Genomic DNA, 20,499 nt, shown 5'->3' on the forward strand with positions numbered 1-20,499 from the left:
AAAATATTATGATTATTTATCTTTATTTGTTTTAACTTGGGACTTCCCGCAGGCCGAATTTTAGATGCTGGTGGGCCGGATCCGTAGCTTGGGGACCCCTGGCTTAGGCAATAATGCATGAGTCGAAAGCTGTTATTTTTTTTATTTTATTTTTATATATATATATATATCTACAAGTTTGACACCCCTGTTAGAGTTGTACAAATAAACAAGCAAAAAAAAAGACAAACATACTAAAAAGAAACTAAATGACTTAAAAAAAAAAAAAGACAAACCTGCTTAAAGAGAAAGTGGCAAAGAAGGGGGGGGGAAGACGCCCTCTGCTGAGTGGCAGGTGTAACTGCGGCCAGGTGTTTCTGCTCCAACTACCACCCCCAAGGAAACCTGCTGGGGCTTCTTTCATCTCCTATCAAAAACAAGCATGGTGGTTATCAGCAAGCAGCCTGCTAGTCTCTCCAGAACCAGGGGGAGGACGACTACGGCCCCTGCAGGGTTCCACGTGCAGCCAGGACAAGACTAGACCCAAGTGGAAGAAACCTGTCTGGGCAGCTGGAGGAGAAACTAGCAGAAGTACTAGAAGAGGTCCAGGAGTTCAGGGAGCACCGCGGGGGGGCCGGCAGAAAGAGAAAGATGCAGATAGCGAGAGCGAGTCCAATGGGGAAGTCAGAATGATGCCACGCTGCACAATGAGGATCATGTGAGAGCCGCTCCAGGACCAGAAAAGTTCCAACCAGCTTTTTTGTGTCCTGGAAGGATTTTATTCAGCTTACAAAAGACTGAGGGACAAAATTACTAACAACAAGTGGAGTAAAAATCAGCTTTTTTCTCATCATCAGATACTAGCAGTCATATTTATTAGTGGTGTCCCGATCTGATGTTGATATCGGTCCTGTATCAGCCAAAAGTCAAGTATCGCATGATATTGAATTGCATGTAAAAAGCAGTCCTATTTATTAGTGGTGTCCCGATCTGATGTTGATATCGGTCCTGTATCAGCCAAAAGTCAAGTATCGCATGATATTGAATTGCATGTAAAAAGCAGTCATATTTATTAGTGGTGTCCCGATCTGATGTTGATATCGGTCCTGTGTCAGCCAAAAGTCAAGTATCACATGATATTGAATTGCATGTAAAAAGCAGTCATATTTATTAGTGGTGTCCCAATCTGATGTTGATATCGGTCCTGTATCAGCCAAAAGTCAAGTATCGGATGATACTGACTTGCATGTAAAAAGCAGTCATATTTATTAGTGGTGTCCAGATCTAATGTCGATATCCATTATGTATCAGCCAAAAGTCAAGTATCGGATGATATTGACTTGCATGTAAAAAGCAGTCATATTTATTAGTGGTGTCCCGATCTGATGTTGATATCCATTATGTATCAGCCAAAAGTTAAGTATCGGATGATATTTACTTGCATGTAAACAGCAGTCATATTTATTAGTGGTGTCCCGATCTGATGTTGATATCCATCCTGTATCAGCCAAAAGTCAAGTATCGGATGATATTGACTTGCATGTAAAAAGCAGTCATATTTATTGGTTGTGTCCCGATCTGATGTTGATATCCATCCTGTACCAGCCAAAAGTCAAGTATCACATGATATTGACTTGCATGTAAAAAGTAGTCATATTTATTAGTGGTGTCCAGATCTAATGTCGATATCCATTATGTATCAGCCAAAAGTCAAGTATCGGATGATATTGACTTGCATGTAAAAAGCAGTCATATTTATTAGTGGTGTCCCGATCTGATGTTGATATCCATTATGTATCAGCCAAAAGTTAAGTATCGGATGATATTTACTTGCATGTAAACAGCAGTCATATTTATTAGTGGTGTCCCGATCTGATGTTGATATCCATCCTGTATCAGCCAAAAGTCAAGTATCGGATGATATTGAATTGCATGTAAAAAGTAGTCATATTTATTAGTGGTGTCCAGATCTAATGTCGATAGCCATCATGTATCAGCCAAAAGTCAAGTATCGGATGATATTTACTTGCATGTAAAAAGCAATCATATTTATTAGTGGTGTCCCGATCTGATGTTGATATCGGTCCTGTATCAGCCAAAAGTCAAGTATCACATGATATTGAATTGCATGTAAAAAGCAGTCATATTTATTGGTTGTGTCCCGAGCCGATGTTGATATCGGTCCTGTATCAGCCAAAAGTCAAGTATCGTATGATATTGAATTGCATGTAAAAAGAGGTCATATTTATTAGAGGTGTCCCAATCTGATGTTGATATTGATCGTGTATCAGCCAAAAGTCAAGTATTGGATGATATTGACTTGCATGTAAAAAGCAGTCATATTTATTAGTGGTGTCCCGATCCGATGTTGATATCGGTCCTGTATTAGCCAAAAGTCAAGTATCACATGATATTGAATTGCATGTAAAAAGCAGTCATATTTATTAGTGGTGTCCCGATCTGATGTTGATATCCGTCCTGTATCAGCCAAAAGTCAAGTATCATATGATATTGACTTGCATGTAAAAAGCAGTCGTACTTATTAGTGGTGTCCCGATCTGATGTTGATATCGGTCCTGTATCAGCATAAAGTCAAGTATCATATGATATTGAATTGCGTGTAAAAAGCAGTCATATTTATTAGTGGTGTCCCAATCTGATGTTGATATCGGTCCTGTATCAGCCAAAAGTCAAGTATCGGATGATATTGACTTGCATGTAAAAAGCAGTCATATTTATTAGTGGTGTCCAGATCTAATGTCGATATCCATCATGTATCAGCCAAAAGTCAAGTATCGGATGATATTTACTTGCATGTAAAAAGCAATCATATTTATTAGTGGTGTCCCGATCTGATGTTGATATCGGTCCTGTATCAGCCAAAAGTCAAGTATCACATGATATTGAATTGCATGTAAAAAGCAGTCATATTTATTGGTTGTGTCCCGAGCCGATGTTGATATCGGTCCTGTATCAGCCAAAAGTCAAGTATCATATGATATTGAATTGCTTGTAAAAAGAGGTCATATTTATTAGAGGTGTCCCAATCTGATGTTGATATTGATCGTGTATCAGCTAGAAGTCAAGTATCGGATGATATTGAATTGCATGTAAAAAGCAGTCATATTTATTAGTGGTGTCCCGATCTGATGTTGATATCGGTCCTGTATCAGCCAGAAGTCAAGTATCACATGATATTGACTTGCATGTAAAAAAGCAGTCATATTTATTAGTGGTGTCCCGATCTGATGTTGATATCGGTAGTGTATCAGCTAAAAGTCAAGTATCGGATGATATTGAATTGCATGTAAAAAGTAGTCATATTTATTAGTGGTGTCCCGATCTGATGTTGATATCGGTCCTGTATCAGCCAAAAGTCAAGTATCATATGATATTGACTTGCATGTAAAAAGCAATCATATTTATTAGTGGTGTCCCGATCTGATGTTGATTTCCGTCCTGTATCAGCCAAAAGTCAAGTATCATATGATATTGAATTGCATGTAAAAAGCAGTCATATTTATTAGTGGTGTCCAGATCTAATGTCGATATCCATCATGTATCAGCCAAAAGTCAAGTATCGGATGATATTGAATTGCATGTAAAAAGCAGTCATATTTATTAGTGGTGTCCCAATCTGATGTTGATTTCCGTCCTGTATCAGCCAAAAGTCAAGTATCATATGATATTGAATTGCATGTAAAAAGCAGTCATATTTATTAGTGGTGTCCAGATCTAATGTCGATATCCATCATGTATCAGCCAAAAGTCAAGTATCGGATGATATTGACTTGCATGTAAAAAGCAGTCATATTTATTAGTGGTGTCCCAATCCGATGTTGATATCGGTCCTGTATCAGCCAAAAGTCAAGTATCACATGATATTGAATTGCATGTAAAAAGCAGTCATATTTATTAGTGGTGTCCCGATCTGATGTTGATATCGGTCCTGTATCAGCCAAAAGTCAAGTATCACATGATATTGAATTGCATGTAAAAAGCAGTCATATTTATTAGTGGTGTCCCGATCTAATGTTGATATCCGTCCTGTATCAGCCAAAAGTCAAGTATCGGATGATATTGAATTGCATGTAAAAAGCAGTCATATTTATTAGTGGTGTCCAGATCTAATGTCGATATCCATCATGTATCAGCCAAAAGTCAAGTATCGGATGATATTTACTTGCATGTAAAAAGCAGTCATATTTATTGGTTGTGTCCCGAGCCGATGTTGATATCGGTCCTGTATCAGCCAAAAGTCAAGTATCACATGATATTGAATTGCATGTAAAAAGCAGTCATATTTATTGGTTGTGTCCCGAGCCGATGTTGATATCGGTCCTGTATCAGCCAAAAGTCAAGTATCATATGATATTGAATTGCATGTAAAAAGAGGTCATATTTATTAGAGGTGTCCCAATCTGATGTTGATATTGATCGTGTATCAGCCAGAAGTCAAGTATCGGATGATATTGACTTGCATGTAAAAAGCAGTCATATTTATTAGTGGTGTCCCGATCTGATGTTGATATCGGTCCTGTATCAGTCAAAAGTCAAGTATCGCATGATATTGACTTGCATGTAAAAAGCAGTCATATTTATTAGTGGTGTCCCGATCTGATGTTGATATCGGTCCTGTATCAGCCAAAAGTCAAGTATCACATGATATTGAATTGCATGTAAAAAGCAGTCATATTTATTACAGGTGTCCCGATCTGATGTTGATATCGGTCCTGTATCAGCCAAAAGGCAAGTATCGGATGATACTGACTTGCATGTAAAAAGCAGTCATATTTATTAGTGGTGTCCCAATCCGATGTTGATATCGGTCCTGTATCAGCCAAAAGTCAAGTATCATATGATATTGACTTGCATGTAAAAAGCAGTCATATTTATTGGTTGTGTCCCGATCTGATGTTGATATCCATCCTGTATCAGCCAAAAGTCAAGTATCGGATGATATTGAATTGCATGTAAAAAGCAGTCATATTTATTAGTGGTGTCCCAATCCAATGTTGATATCGGTCCTGTATCAGCCAAAAGTCAAGTATCATATGATATTGAATTGCGTGTAAAAAGCAGTCATATTTATTAGTGGTGTCCCAATCTGATGTTGATATCGGTCCTGTATCAGCCAAAAGTCAAGTATCGGATGATATTGACTTGCATGTAAAAAGCAGTCATATTTATTAGTGGTGTCCCGATCTGATGTTGATATCTGTCCTGTATCAGCCAAAAGTCAAGTATCGGATGATATTTACTTGCATGTAAAAAGCTATCATATTTATTAGTGGTGTCCCGATCAGATGTTGATATCGGTCCTGTATCAGCCAAAAGTCAAATATCGGATGATATTGAATTGCATGTAAAAAGAGGTCATATTTATTAGAGGTGTCCCAATCTGATGTTGATATCGGTCCTGTATCAGTCAAAAGTCAAGTATCGGATGATACTGACTTGCATGTAAAAAGCAGTCATATTTATTAGTGGTGCCCCGATCCGATGTTGATATCGGTCCTGTATCACCCAAAAGTCAAGTATCACATGATATTGAATTGCATGTAAAAAGCAGTCATATTTATTGGTTGTGTCCCGAGCCGATGTTGATATCGGTCCTGTATCAGCCAAAAGTCAAGTATCGGATGATATTGAATTGCATGTAAAAAGTAGTCATATTTATTAGTGGTGTCCCGATCTGATGTTGATATCGGTCCTGTATCAGCCAAAAGTCAAGTATCATATGATATAGAATTGCATGTAAAAAGCAGTCATATTTATTACAGGTGTCCCGATCTGATGTTGATATCAGTCCTGTATCAGCCAAAAGGCAAGTGTCGGATGATACTGACTTGCATGTAAAAAGCAGTCATATTTATTAGTGGTGTCCCAATCCGATGTTGATATCGGTCCTGTATCAGCCAAAAGTCAAGTATCACATGATATTGACTTGCATGTAAAAAGCAGTCGTACTTATTAGTGGTGTCCCGATCTGATGTTGATATCGGTCCTGTATCAGCCAAAAGTCAAGTATCGGATGATATTGAATTGCATGTAAAAAGCAGTCATATTTATTAGTGGTGTCCCAATCCGATGTTGATATCGGTCCTGTATCAGCCAAAAGTCAAGTATCGGATGATATAGAATTGCATGTAAAAAGTAGTCATATTTATTAGTGGTGTCCCGATCTGATGTTGATATCGGACCTGTATCAGCCAAAAGGCAAGTATCGGATGATATTGAATTGCATGTAAAAAGCAGTCATATTTATTAGTGGTGTCCCAATCTGATGTTGATATCGGTCGTGTATCAGCCAAAAGTCAAGTATCGGATGATATTGACTTGCATGTAAAAAGCAGTCATATTTATTAGTGGTGTCCCAATCTGATGTTGATATCCGTCCTGTATCAGCCAAAAGTCAAGTATCGGATGATATTGAATTGCATGTAAAAAGTAGTCATATTTATTAATGGTGTCCCAATCTGATGTTGATATCCGTCCTGTATCAGCCAAAAGTCAAGTATCGGATGATATTGAATTGCATGTAAAAAGCAGTCATATTTATTAGTGGTGTCCCAATCTGATGTTGATATCGGTCTTGTATCAGCCAAAAGTCAAGTATCGGATGATATTGAATTGCATGTAAAAAGCAGTCATATTTATTAGTGGTGTCCCAATCTGATGTTGATATCGGTCGTGTATCAGCCAAAAGTCAAGTATCGGATGATATTGAATTGCATGTAAAAAGTAGTCATATTTATTAGTGGTGTCCCGATCTAATGTCGATATCCATCATGTATCAGCCAAAAGTCAAGTATCGGATGATATTGACTTGCATGTAAAAAGCAATCATATTTATTAGTGGTGTCCCGATCTGATGTTGATATCAGTCCTGTATCAGCCAAAAGTCAAGTATCGGATGATATTGAATTGCATGTAAAAAGTAGTCATATTTATTAGTGGTGTCCCGATCTGATTTTGATACCCGTCCTGTATCAGCCAAAAGTCAAGTATCGGATGATATTGAATTGCATGTAAAAGTAGTCATATTTATTAGTGGTGTCCCGATCTGATGTTGATACCCGTCCTGTATCAGCCAAAAGTCAAGTATCGGATGATATTGAATTGCATGTAAAAAGCAGTCATATTTATTAGTGGTGTCCCGATCTGATTTTGATACCCGTCCTGTATCAGCCAAAAGTCAAGTATCACATGATATTGACTTGCATGTAAAAAGCAGTCATATTTATGAGTGGTGCCCCAATCCGATGTTGATATCGGTAGTGTATCAGCCAAAAGTCAAGTATCACATGATATTGACTTGCATGTAAAAAGCAGTCATATTTATTAGTGGTGTCCCGATCTGATGTTGATATCGGTCCTGTATCAGCCAAAAGTCAAGTATCGGATGATATTGAATTGCATGTAAAAAGTAGTCATATTTATTAGTGGTGTCCCGATCTGATGTTGATACCCGTCCTGTATCAGCCAAAAGTCAAGTATCACATGATATTGACTTGCATGTAAAAAGCAGTCATATTTATTAGTGGTGTCCCGATCTGATTTTGATACCCGTCCTGTATCAGCCAAAAGTCAAGTATCACATGATATTGACTTGCATGTAAAAAGCAGTCATATTTATTAGTGGTGTCCCGATCTGATGTTGATATCGGTCGTGTATCAGCCAAAAGTCAAGTATCGGATGATATTGAATTGCATGTAAAAAGCAGTTATATTTATTAGTGGTGTCCCAATCCGATGTTGATATCAGTCCTGTATCAGCCAAAAGTCAAGTATCGGATGATATTGACTTGCATGTAAAAAGCAGTCATATTTATTAGTGGTGTCCCGATCTAATGTTGATATCCGTCCTGTATCAGCCAAAAGTCAAGTATCGGATGATATTGACTTGCATGTAAAAAGCAGTCATATTTATTAGTGGTGTTCCGATCCGATGTTGATATCCGTCCTGTATCAGCCAAAAGTCAAGTATCACATGATATTGACTTGCATGTAAAAAGCAGTCATATTTATGATTGGTGTCCCGATCTGATGTTGATATCGGTCGTGTATCAGCCAAAAGTCAAGTATCGGATGATATTTACTTGCATGTAAAAAGCAGTCATATTTATTAGTGGTGTCCCGATCTGATGTTGATATCGGTCCTGTATCAGCCAAAAGTCAAGTATCACATGATATTGAATTGCATGTAAAAAGTAGTCATATTTATTAGTGGTGTCCCGATCTGATGTTGATATCGGACCTGTATCAGCCAAAAGTCAAGTATCGGATGATATTGACTTGCATGTAAAAAGCAGTCATATTTATTAGTGGTGTCCCGATCCGATGTTGATATCCGTCCTGTATCAGCCAAAAGTCAAGTATCGGATGATATTGACTTGCATGTAAAAAGCAGTCATATTTATTAGTGGTGTTCCGATCCGATGTTGATATCGCTCCTGTATCAGCCAAAAGTCAAGTATCACATGATATTGACTTGCATGTAAAAAGCAGTCATATTTATTAGTGGTGTCCCAATCCGATGTGGATATCGGTAGTGTATCAGCCAAAAGTCAAGTATCACATGATATTGACTTGCATGTAAAAAGTAGTCATATTTATTAGTGGTGTCCCAATCCGATGTTGATGTCGGACCTGTATCAGCCAAAAGGCAAGTATCGGATGATATTGACTTGCATGTAAAAAGTAGTCATATTTATTAGTGGTGTCCCAATCTGATGTTGATATCGGTCCTGTATCAGCCAAAAGTCAAGTATCGGATGATATTGAATTTCATGTAAAAAGCAGTCATATTTATTAGTGGTGTCCAGATCTAATGTCGATATCCGTCCTGAATCAGCCAAAAGTCAAGTATCGGATGATATTGACTTGCATGTAAAAAGCAGTCATATTTATTAGTGGTGTCCCAATCTGATGTTGATATCGGTCGTGTATCAGCCAAAAGTCAAGTATCGGATGATATTGAATTGCGTGTAAAAAGCAGTCATATTTATTAGTGGTGTCCCAATCTGATGTTGATATCGGTCCTGTATCAGCCAAAAGTCAAGTATCGGATGATATTGACTTGCATGTAAAAAGCAGTCATATTTATTAGTGGTGTCCCAATCTGATGTTGATATCGGTCCTGTATCAGCCAAAAGTCAAGTATCGGATGATATTGAATTGCATGTAAAAAGCAGTCATATTTATTAGTGGTGTCCCAATCCGATGTTGATATCGGTCCTGTATCAGCCAAAAGTCAAGTATCGGATGATATTGAATTGCATGTAAAAAGCAGTCATATTTATGATTGGTGTCCCGATCTGATGTTGATATCGGTCGTGTATCAGCCAAAAGTCAAGTATCGGATGATATTTACTTGCATGTAAAAAGCAATCATATTTATTAGTGGTGTCCCGATCTGATGTCGATATCGGTCCTGTATCAGCCAAAAGTCAAGTATCGGATGATATTGAATCGCATGTAAAAAGCAGTCATATTTATTAGTGGTGTCCCAGTCCGATGTTGATATCGGTCCTGTATCAGCCAGAAGTCAAGTATCACATGATGTTGAATTGCATGTAAAAAGCAGTCATATTTATTAGTGGTGTTCCGATCCGATGTTGATATCGGTCGTGTATCAGCCAAAAGTCAAGTATCGGATGATATTGACTTGCATGTGAAATGTTTGATAAAAGCTCTACATAAAACAAGAATGGGAAAGAATTCCACTTTCAAAGCTTCAACAATTAGTTTCCTCAGTTCCCATTGAGTGTTGTTAAAAAGAAAAGGTGATGTAACACAGTGGTGAACATGCCCTTTCCCAACTACTTTGTCACGTGTTGCAGCCATGAAATTCTAAGTTAATTATTATTTGCAAAAAAAAAAATAAAGCGTATGAGTTTGAACATCAAATATGTTCTCTTTGTAGCATATTCAACTGAATATGGCTTGAAAAGGATTTGCATATCATTGTATTCTGTTTATATTTACATCAAACGCAATTTCCCGACTCATATGGAAACGGGGTTTGTAATAATGCACTTTTTTCCTTTGATTTTATTCATGTAATTCTGACAACTTTTACCGTGTTATTCTAGTAATTCAGTGTTTCTTTGTACGACTTAAATCTGCCGATACTTGACTTGTTGATGGATGCTTGTAGTGACAAATCCACCCCGCAGCTTGCAACTAATGGATTTATGGTGAATAGTTGCCATTTGCCCGCAGGTCGGAGAGATCCTTAGAAGTGAAAAAAGGCGCTGACTGATGTGCGTCAGCGGAGTTTCGGAAAGTGGCCATCTTGACGAGGAGGAGACCGCCTGAGGTTGTCTCTGCACATTTATTATTTGGCCATGAAACGGATGGTGTTGATAAACACACCAGTGAACAAATGCAGACTGCTTGAAAGTGGATCTTTTAAAAAAAAAAAAAGTTCAACTAACTCTAATGAAACTGATAAAAACTGTATTTAGATATAAATATTTCGCATTGGTCGTTATCGAGAATTATTGATTTTTTTTTTTAATGATCTATCAAAAATAAAGACTAGGAGAAAACTGTAATATAATTGATTTGTTATTCTTCCTTAAAGAACGACATTTTTAGATTTTTAATCACATAATCCAGTTGTGTTAGTCCGACTTTTTAAAAACCCAACTTGTTCGGATTCAGGTGTTTCCTTGGCTCGTAGGATGCGAGCAGAGGTGGGTAGAGTAGCCAGAAATTGTACTCAAGTAAGAGTACTGTTACTTTAGAGATGTATTACTCGAGTAAAAGTAAGGAGTAGTCACCCAAATATTTACTTGAGTAAAAGTAAAAAGTATGTGGTGAAAAAAACTACTCAAGTACTGAGTAACTGATGAGTAACCTGAATTACGGCAACAAATAATGCACAAAAACATAAAAATAGCAATGAGCATATTCAGAGGCAGGAATATCGCTTAAGCAACTAAAACAATAATATATATTAAATAATAGTACATTAAAATAAAAATTAAAAATGGTACATTGAGCCACAATAACTTAACAGCACCATAGGCTCAGTAGGCATTGATTGATTGATTGATTGATTGATTAAAACTTTTATTAGTAGATTGCACAGTACAGTACATATTCCGTACAATTGACCACTAAATGGTAACACCCCAATAAGTTTTTCCACATTAATCAATTACTTAATAAATGACCAAGTCGAGGTGATCTACCTCATATATACATACACTTACATATCATATATATACATACATTTATATATACAGTATATAATTTATATTTATTTATTTTGCCGTTTTTGTTGACATGTTAAAGGTGTTTTAATGAATATACATGCATGTTTAACATATAGATTCCTATCTTTCATGAAGACAAGAATATAAGTTGGTGTATTACCTGATTCTGATGACTTGCATTGATTGGAATCAGACAGTATAGTGCTGATAACGTCCACGTTTTCAAATGGAGGAGAAAAAAAGTTCCTCTTTTCTGTCTAATACCACATGAAAGTGGTTGGTTTTTGGCATCTTATTTGTCCAGCTTCCATATTGGTTTTTATACACTTTACAAGAAATACATTGGCGGCAAACTCCATAGCTTGCTAGCTTGTTTGCGCTGGCTTTCGGAGACTCTTATTTGTTAGCGCAGGCGCGATGGAGAGGCGCTTTTATTGTGAAGACAGGAACTGTGCGATCAGTCTTTAGGCTTTTGACGGGACGTACGGTTGAAATAAAAGTGTCTTTTTTCCTTTACACTTTTGATTGATTGATTGAAACTTTTATAGTAGATTGCACAGTACAGTACATATTCCGTACAATTGACCACTAAATGGTAACACCCCAATAAGTTTTTAAACGTTTATCAATTACTTAATAAATGACCAAGTCGAGGTGATCTATTCCTCATATATACATATACATACACACATATCATATATATATATATACATACATGTATATATACAGTATATAATTTATATTTATTTATTTTGCCGTTTTTGTTGACATGTTAAAGGTGTTTTAATGAATATACATGCATGTTTAACACATAGTGAAGTGAATTACATTTATATAGCGCTTTTTCTCTAGTGACTTAAAGCGCTTTACATAGTGACACCCTATACCTAAGTTACATTTAAACCAGTGTGGGTGGCACTGGGAGCAGGTGGGTAAAGTGTCTTACCCAAGGACACAACGGCAGTAACTAGGATGGCACAAGCGGGAATCGAACCTGCAACTCTCAAGTTGCTGGCACGGAAACTCTACCAACCGAACTATTCCGCCCCAGTGATCACTTCCTGCGTTGCTCGATTATGTGAGAGCGAGTTCTGTTGTTCATGCAACCAACTTCTGCTTTCTTCCGACAAAGAAACACTTTTTGAAATGATTATCTTTGATAATCTATTTTTACTATAACAATCTACAAGGTTAATACATTTTGCTTCTCTTTCTTCCCCTCCATTTATTTGCTTTCTTTTGCATTTCAAGTTATCATTACATATATGTAATGTTGCATTTGAACAAATTGTATTGTTGATAATAGAGGTAAAATATTGATATTATACATTATCAATAGTGCTATTTCTATTGGTATTTGTTTTGATCCATTTGTAGTGTAGTAATGTTCATTGTCATTTCTGTATTATTAATATTTATTTCACAAACTGCTTCTTTGCTATCACGTTTACCATCATATTTGTACATATCGTATTTGCTGATGTTGCTCTATTGTTGTTGTTGTTGTTGTTGTTGTTGTTGTCTCTCTGTCTAATCACCTCTCGTCCCTGCAATTTCCCTCCTATGTCTTCCTTTTTTTTATCTTTCTCCTTCTCATGCCCTTCTGCTCTGGCCCAGCTGCACCACATAATAATATAAATCCATTTAAAGAAGACGGAGAAGGAGAATGGCATTGAGAAAAAGAAGAAGAAGAAGAAGAAGAAGAAGAAGAAGAAGAAGAAGAAGAAGAAGAAGAAGAAGAAATAGATGAAGATTAAGAAGAAAAAGAAGAAAAACGGATTGGCAGACCGGGGTGGTGATCCCTCTCTTTAAGAAGGGGGACCGGAGGGTGTGTTCCAACTATGGTGGGATCACACTCCTCAGCCTTCCCGGTAAGGTTTATTCAGGTGTACTGGAGAGGAGGCTACGTCGGATAGTCCAACCTCGGATTCAAAACAAACAGTGTGGTTTTCGTCCTGGTCGTGGAACTGTGGACCAGCTCTATACTCTGGGCAGGGTTCTTAAGGGTGCATGGGAGTTTGCCCAACCGGTCTACATGTGCTTTGTGGACTTGGAGAAGGCATTGGACCGTGTCCCTCGGGAAGTCCTGTGGGGAGTGCTCAGAGAGTATGGGGTATCGGACTGTCTTATGGTGGCGGTCCACTCCCTGTATGATCAGTGCCAGAGTTTGGTCCGCATTGCTGGCAGTAAGTCGGACACGTTTCCAGTGAGGGTTGGACTCCGCCAAGGCTGTCCTTTGTCACCGATTCTGTTCATAAATTTTATGGACAGAATATCTAGTCACAGTCAAGGCGTTGAGGGGTTCCGGTTTGGTGGCGGCAGGATTAGGTCTCTGTTTTTTGCAGATGATGTGGTCCTGATGGCTTCATCTGGCCGGGATCTTCAGCTCTCACTGGATCGGTTCGCAGCCGAGTGTGAAGCGGCCGGAATGAGAATCAGCACCTCCAAGTCCGAGTCCATGGTTCTCGCCCGGGAAAGGGTGGAGTGCCATCTCCGGGTTGGGGAGGAGACCCTGGCCCTAGTGGAGGAGTTCAAGTACCTAGGAGTCTTGTTCACAAGTGAGGGAAGAGTGGATGGTGAGATCGACAGGCGGATCGGTGCGGCGTCTTCAGTAATGCGGACGTTGTACCGATCCGGTGTGGTGAAGAAGGAGCTGAGCCGGAAGGCAAAGCTCTCAATTTACCGGTCGATCTACGTTCCCATCCTCACCTATGGTCATGAGCTTTGGGTCATGACCGTAAGGATAAGATCACGGGTAAAGGCGGCCGAAATGAGTTTCCTCCGCCGTGTGGCGGGGCTCTCCCTTAGAGATAGGGTGAGAAGCTCTGCCATCCGGGAGGAACTCAAAGTAAAGCCGCTGCTCCTTCACATGGAGAGGAGCCAGATGAGGTGGTTTGGGCATCTGGTCAGGATGCCAGCCGAACGCCTCCCTAGGGAGGTGTTAAGGGCACGTCCAACCGGTAGGAGGCCAGGGGAAGACCCAGGACACGTTGGGAAGACTATGTCTCCTGGCTGGCCTGGGAACGCCTCGGGATCCCCCAGGAAGAGCTGGACAAAGTGGCTGGGGGAAAGGGAAGTCTGGGCTTCCCTGCTTAGGATGCTGCCCCCGCGACCCGACCTTGATAAGCGGAAGAAGATGGATGGATGGATGGATGGATGGATGGATGGATGGATGAAGAAGAAGAACGAGGAGGAGAAGGAGAAGAAGATTAAGAAGAAGTATATGAAGATTAAGAAGAAAAAGAAAAAAAAGCAGAAGATCAAGATGAAGAAGTTGATGAAGATGAAGAAGATGATGAAGAAGAAGGAGAAGAAGAAGAAGGAGAAGGAGAATATAAAGAAGGAAAAGAAGAAGATTAAGAAGAAGAAGAAGAAAAAGAAGGAGAAGGATGAGATTAAGAAGAAGTAGATGAAGATTAAGAAGAAGAACAAAAAGAAGAAAAAGATCAAGAAGAAGTTGATGAAGATGAAGAAGATGATGAAGAAGAAGGAGGAGAATAAAAAGGAGAACAATTAGAAGAAGAAGAAGAAGAAGAAGGAGGAGGAGGAGGAGATGGAGGAGAAGATTTAGAAGAAGAAGTAGATGGAGATTAAGAAGAAGAACAAAAAGAAGAAAAAGATCAAGAAGAAGTTGATGAAGATGAAGAAGATGATGAAGAAGAAGGAGGCGAATAAAAAGGAGAACAATTAGAAGAAGAAGAAGAAGAAGAAGGAGGAGGAGGAGGAGGAGGAGGAGGAGGAGATGGAGGAGAAGATTTAGAAGAAGTAGATGAAGATTAAAAAGAAGAAGAACGAGGAGGAGAAGGAGAAGAAGATTAAGAAGAAGCAGATGAAGATTAAGAAGAAGAAGAACAAAAGAAGAAGAAGATCAATAGGAAAAAGAAGTTGATGAAGATGAAGAACATGATGAAGAAGAAAGAAAAGGACAATAAAAAGAAGGAAAAGAAGATTAAGAAGAAGAAGAAGAAAAGCAGAACAAAAGAAGAAGAAAAAGGAGAATACGGAGAATAAGAAGAGAAAGGAAAAGGAGAAGAGGGAAGAAGAGGAAGAAGAAGGAGAAGAAGAAAGTGAAGAGGAATAAGGAAAATAATAAGAAGAAGGAGAATAAGGAGAATAAGAAGAGGAGGGGAAAAGGAGATAAGAAGGAGAATAAGGAGAATAAGAAGAAGAAGGAAAAAGAAAAGAAGAAGAGGAAGAATAAGAAGTATAAGAAGAAGGAAAATGAGAAGAAGAAGAAGTTGATGAAGAAGGAGAATAATCAGAATAAGAAGAGGAAGGAAAATGAAAGAAGAAGAAAAAGAAGAAGAAGGAAAATAATAATAAGAAGAAGAAGAAGAAGAAGGAAGAGGAGGATAAGAAGAGAAAGGAAAAGGAAAAAGAGGAGGAGGAGGAGGAGAAAGAGGACGAAGAGGAGGAGGAGGAGGAGAATGAGAAGGAGAAGGAGGGGGAGAATAAGGAGGAAGAGGAGAAGTCAAATACAAATAAAGCAAGAAGAGAAGTATCCCACACTTCTCTTTAATAGTTAAAGTAAATGTGTACAGCAGATATAGATCATCTACATCAACTATATGATGTGCCACAAATATATATATACATACATATCTATCGCCATACAGTATATATTGATATTGTTTAATCGCCCAGGCCTACAGTAAAAAAAATCCACCAAGTCAGAGGAAAGTCAGCATTATTGTGTGCACAATGACGGCGTGGAGGTGTGGAGTGGGCTGAAGTGGGGCCAATCACTGGCTGACAAGGCCTTTGAACTGCAGACGTGATTTCCAGCAAGTCTGTCATCCACCCTGTCGTCTGTGGAAGCTCTCCAGGGGGGGGTCACCTAACCCCCCCCCCCCCCCCCCCCCCCCCGCCCCACCTCGTAAAACCGCCCTTCCGTGCTAGCGCTAACACGCGCAGCTAACCCCGCGTTTGCATGCCGTCACACTGGCTCCGCCCCCCCCGACGTGTGCTAAAGATAACCGCTTTGAAAGGTCACTTTATGAAAATCTGGACGCGGGAGAGCGAGCGGGTGGGAGAGCAATCTCGGAGAGGGGAGGGAGAGAAAAAACAACAACTTCCTGGGCCCGGGTGTGTGGCTCTTGTGTAGGAAAAGGACAAAGAAAGGGAATGTGCTCCCCCCCCCCACCACCACCACCACCACCTCCCTCAGGCAGTCCTGTATAGTAATAAACGGCTGCCATAAATCTCCTCTTCTTCTTTTCTTCTCACCCCTTCCTCCCCTCTCGCTGGACCCCCCCCCCTTGTGTTGCGAGCCAACCCTGACATTGACTCTGCACATGGCCGCTGGCTGCTGTGTCACGGAGGAAGAGGAGGACGGGGAGGAAGGAGCGCCAAAAGATTTGTTTAAGTTTCACTCGCCTCTTTTGGAACCCGATACACGTTCCACTCGGATGGCGTCGACGATATCGATATACAGTCCGCGGTCAAAAGTTGACACACTTGTAAAGAAAATAATGGCATGGGTGTCTTGAGTCTCGGATCATTTCTACAACTCTTATTTTTTTGTGATAGAGTAATTGTTTGATTGATTGTTATTATTATTATTGATCTGACATAACATGGACCAAGATGAGACCTTCAATCAATCAATCAATGTTTATTTATATAGCCCCAAATCACAAATGTCTCAAAGGACTGCACAAATCATTACGACTACAACATCCTCGGAAGAACCCACAAAAGGGCAAGGAAAACTCACACCCAGTGGGCAGGGAGAATTCACATCCAGTGGGACGCCAGTGACAATGCTGACTATGAGAAACCTTGGAGAGGACCTCAGATGTGGGCAACCCCCCCCCCCCCCCTCTAGGGGACCGAAAGCAATGGATGTCGAGCGGGTCTAACATGATACTGTGAATGTTCAATCCATAGTGGCTCCAACACAGCCGCGAGAGTTCAGTTCAAAGCGGATCCAAGACAGCAGCGAGAGTCCCGTCCACAGGAAACCATCTCAAGCGGAGGCGGATCAGCAGCGTAGAGATGTCCCCAACCGATACACAGGCGAGCGGTCCATCCTGGGTCTCGATTCTGGACAGCCAATACTTCATCCATGGTCATCGGACCGGACCCCCTCCACAAGGGAGGGGGGGACATAGGAGAAAAAAGAAAAGAAGCGGCAGATCAACTGGTCTAAAAAGGAGGTCTATTTAAAGGCTAGAGTATACAGATGAGTTTTAAGGTGAGACTTAAATGCTTCTACTGAGGTAGCATCTCGAACTGTTACCGGGAGGGCATTCCAGAGTACTGGAGCCCGAACGGAAAACGCTCTATAGCCCGCAGACTTTTTTTGGGCTATAGGAATCACTAATAAGCCGGAGTCTTTTGAAGGCAGATTTCTTGCCGGGACATATGGTACGATACAATCGGCAAGATAGGCTGGAGCTAGACCGTGTAGTATTTTATACGTAATTAGTAAAACCTTAAAGTCACATCTTAAGTGCACAGGAAGCCAGTGCAGGTGAGCCAGTACAGGCGTAATGTGATCAAACTTCTGGAGGAAAGTTCTGTGGTCAGATGAGACGAAAATATAGCTGTTTGGCCTCCGCTTGGGATGGTTTCCTGCTGGCTCCGCTGTGAACGGGACTCTCGCTGCTGTGTTGGATCCGCTTTGGACTGGACTCTCGCGACTGTGTTGGATCCATTATGGATTGAACTTTCACAGTATCATGTTAGACCCGCTCGACATCCATTGCTTTCCTCCTCTCCAAGGTTCTCATAGTCATCATTGTCACCGATGTCCCACTGGGTGTGAGTTTTCCTTGCCCTTATGTGGGCCTACCGAGGATGTCGTAGTGGTTTGTGCAGCCCTTTGAGACACTAGTGATTCAGGGCTGTATAAGTAAACATTGATTGATATATTACGTTTCCTTCCACCCACATTTAATGCGAAACAAACACTTACCAATCGACGGATTTAAGTTGCTCCAGTGTTTGGAGGAGAAAAGGTGAGGCCTTTAATCCCAGGAACATGAGCTGGACTGGACTGTTAACACGGACCACCAGTACAAGAAAGGACAGAGCAGGCTGTACTTCCTCAGGAGACTGCACTCCTTCAACATCTGCAAAAAACTCCTGTGGATGTACTACCAGTCTGTGGTTGCCAGTGTTCTGTTCTACATGGTAGTATCTAATAAGGACAGCTCCAGACTTGAGAAACTGATCAGGCAGGCCGGTTCTACAATGGGAATGAAACTGGACTCACTGGTGAGGGTGGCAGAGAAAAGGACTGTTGACAAACTAGTGAGCATCCTGGATGATGCCAGTCACCCTCTGCATAGCCTTATCAGTAGCCAGAGGAGCCTGTTCAGTTCTAGACTGCTTCATCCCAAGTGCAGGACTAATAGACTCAAAAACTCCTTTGTCTCACACGCCATTAGACTGTACAACTCCTCTCTGGGGCGGGGGGTGCTAGGATGACAGGGGATTCAAAACAATAACAGTGCAATACGTTTTCATAACATGCTCACTACTGCCTAGTTTCTCTTGTTATATTCTTATTTTTGACAAGAACAAGAAAATTTGATCATATTACGCCTGTACTGGCTCACCTGCACTGGCTTCCTGTGCACTTAAGATGTGACTTTAAGGTTTTACTACTTACGTATAAAATACTACACGGTCTAGCTCCATCCTATCTTGCCGATTGTATTGTACCGTATGTCCCGGCAAGAAATCTGCGTTCAAAAGACTCCGGCTTATTAGTGATTCCTAGAGCTCAAAAAAAGTCTGCGGGCTATAGAGCGTTTTCCGTTCGGGCTCCAGTACTCTGGAATGCCCTCCCGGTAACAGTTCGAGATGCTACCTCAGTAGAAGCATTTAAGTCTCATCTTAAAACTCATCTGTATACTCTAGCCTTTAAATAGACCTCCTTTTTAGACCAGTTGATCTGCCGCTTCTTTTCTTTCTCCTATGTCCCCCCCTCCCTTGTGAAGGGGGTCCGGTCCGATGACCATGGATGAAGTACTGACTGTCCAGAGTCGAGACCCAGGATGGACCGCTCGTCGGGACCCAGGATGGACCGCTCGCCTGTATCGGTTGGGGACATCTCTACGTTGCTGATCCGCTTGAGATGGTTTCCTGTGGACGGGACTCTCACTGCTGTCTTGGAGCCACTATGGATTGAACTTTCACAGTATCATGTTAGACCCGCTCGACATCCATTGCTTTCGGTCCCCTAGAGGGGGGGGGGGTTGCCCACATCTGAGGTCCTCTCCAAGGTTTCTCATATTCAGCATTGTCACTGGCGTCCCACTGAATGTGAATTCTCCCTGCCCACTGGGTGTGAGTTTTCCTTGCCCTTTTGTGGGTTCTTCCGAGGATGTTGTAGTCGTAATGATTTGTGCAGTCCTTTGAGACATTTGTGATTTGGGGCTATATAAATAAACATTGATTGATTGATTGATTGATATTTTACTGTTATATTTTTATTCACATTGTTGCTTTTTAGTTTTTATTCTTATTGTAATATTTCTCTATTTTGTTTCCATTTGAACCCCCATTATTTACTTTTTACTTTTCTTTAAATTGATCTCAACTCTGTACACTGCTGCTGGAATTTTAATTTTCCTGAAGGAACTCTCCTGAAGGAATCAATAAAGTACTATCTATCTATCTATCTATCTATCTATCTAACACCATACCTACCCTCAAGCATGGTGGTGGTAGTATAATGCTCTGGGCCTGTTTTGCTGCCGATGGAACTGGTGCTTTACAGAGAGTAAATAGGACAGGGAAAAAGGAGGATTACTTCCAAATTCTTCAGGACAAGCTGAAATCATCAGCCCGGAGGTTGGGTCTCGGGCGCAGATGGGGGTTCCGACATCCATGGGTGAACTGCTGGCTGTCCAGAGTCGGGATCCGGGGTGGACCGCTCGCCTGTGCATCGGTTGGGGTCATCTCTGCACTGCTGACCCGTCCCAGCTCGGAATGGTCTCCTGCTGGTCCTACTACAGTAAGGACTGGACTCCCACTATTACGTTAGATCCACTAAGGACTGGACTTTTACAATATTATGTCAGCCCCACTCGACGTCCATTGCATCTGGTCTCCCCTAGAGAGGGGGTTTACCCACACTTGCGGTCCTCTCCAAGATTTCTCATAGTCATTCTCATCGACGTCACATCTGGGTTGTGAGTTTTTCCTTGCCCTTATGTGGGCGATGAACCGCGAATGTCATTGTGGCTTGTGCAACCCTTTGAGACACTTGTAATTTTGGGCTGTATAAGTAAACATTGATTGATTGATTGATTGATTTTGTCCTAGTTTGTTTACATGT

At 40.6% G+C, this 20,499-nt stretch overlaps 1 long non-coding RNA gene across 2 annotated transcripts in view; it reads right to left on the bottom strand.

Annotated features, from left to right (window-relative positions):
* Nucleotides 1–272: 272 nt before the first annotated feature.
* The window catches only part of LOC133550155 (uncharacterized), a 298,824-nt gene continuing 278,597 nt past the window's right edge, over nucleotides 273–20,499 (bottom strand). For both annotated transcript variants that reach the window (XR_009806249.1, XR_009806250.1), the window contains one exon: nucleotides 273–406. This is a non-coding gene — a long non-coding RNA (uncharacterized LOC133550155). The remainder of the gene's footprint in view (nucleotides 407–20,499) is intronic.

The sequence above is a fragment of the Nerophis ophidion genome, linkage group LG03 (assembly GCF_033978795.1).
Source record: "Nerophis ophidion isolate RoL-2023_Sa linkage group LG03, RoL_Noph_v1.0, whole genome shotgun sequence".
NCBI lineage: Eukaryota > Metazoa > Chordata > Actinopteri > Syngnathiformes > Syngnathidae > Nerophis > Nerophis ophidion.